The sequence below is a fragment of the Nannospalax galili genome, unplaced genomic scaffold (genome assembly GCF_000622305.1).
Source record: "Nannospalax galili isolate Female #2095 unplaced genomic scaffold, S.galili_v1.0 scaffold7608, whole genome shotgun sequence".
NCBI lineage: Eukaryota > Metazoa > Chordata > Mammalia > Rodentia > Spalacidae > Nannospalax > Nannospalax galili.
This window is the reverse complement of record NW_008358296.1, coordinates 32,425-33,518: the sequence shown is the minus strand read 5'-3', so window position 1 is coordinate 33,518 and position 1,094 is coordinate 32,425. Positions and strand designations below refer to the sequence as shown.

Genomic DNA, 1,094 nt, shown 5'->3' with positions numbered 1-1,094 from the left:
ATTCAAGGCCAGCCTGGTCTACATAGTGAGTTCCAGGACAGCTGGGGCTACAGGGAGACCCTGTCTCAAAAAGACAAAAAGAAAAAAATTAATTAATTAAAAATAAATAAAATAAAATATTTTTTAACAAAAGCCTTGGCCTAAGCCAGGCATGATGTCTTACTCTTGTAATTACAGCATTGTGGAAGTTGAGTTAGTAATACTGCTGTGAGTTCAAAACCAACCTGGTTACATAGTGAACCAGTGTGTGCTACAGGGTGAGATCCTGTATGCACTAAACAATGCACACAGAAACCCTTATTTCCTGGAACAATATCAGCAACACACCTGTAACTTAGAACAGATCTCCTCCCATGTTGTCCCTTCTTTCTCTGATGCTTCCAGTCCCTCTTGATTTATACTAGGAGATCACCTGCTACCTCTTACAGCTAGTCCAGCTTTCCATCTGTTCACAAGTTCTCACTCTGTAGGGTTTTTGTTTTTGTTTTTGTTTTTTTTTTCTCTTTTTCTTTGGTCTTTTTAAGACAAGGTGTCCCTGTAACCACAGCTGGCTTCAAACTTGTAGAACTGGCTGGCATTGAGCTCACAGAGATACACCTGCCTCTGCTTCCCATGTGTTGGGATTGAAGGTGTGCACCCACCATGCCCAGCTCATTTTGTTGTTTTATTTGAGATGGGTTCCTGCTATATAACCCAGGCTGGCTAGTTTTGCTCATGATCCTGCCTCAGGTTTCAAAGTACTGGGATTACAGGTTTCATACCACCACATTTGATTTGTGTTTTTCACTAATTATTTCAGTGTTGGAATTTGAGTACAAAAATTGTATCTGATAACAGATTTGGTAATACAAACCTTTAAAAAAATGTTTAAAACTGAGTTGGGTGCAGTCTTAAATGCTTGTAATTCCAAGTCTTGGGAGAATGGGCAGTAAGACCTGGAGTTCAACGCCAGTCTGGACTACATAGAAATTCAGGCCTTAGGGGGCTGGAAAGATGGCTCAGCGGTTAAGAACACTGGTTGTTCTTATAGAAGACCCAAGTTCAAATCCCAGCACCCACATGGCAGCTAACAACTGTCTGTAACTCCAGTCCCA

The 1,094-nt window shown here is 41.0% G+C and overlaps 1 protein-coding gene and 1 pseudogene across 2 annotated transcripts in view; one reads left to right on the top strand and one right to left on the bottom strand.

The window, feature by feature from the left end:
* The window catches only part of LOC103724485 (DNA-dependent protein kinase catalytic subunit), a gene marked incomplete at its 5' end in the record, with an annotated part of 14,218 nt that overhangs the window by 12,163 nt on the left and 961 nt on the right, over positions 1–1,094 (top strand).
* Positions 1–1,094, bottom strand: part of LOC103724483 — a 4,079-nt pseudogene that overhangs the window by 2,599 nt on the left and 386 nt on the right. The window lies entirely within an intron of this gene.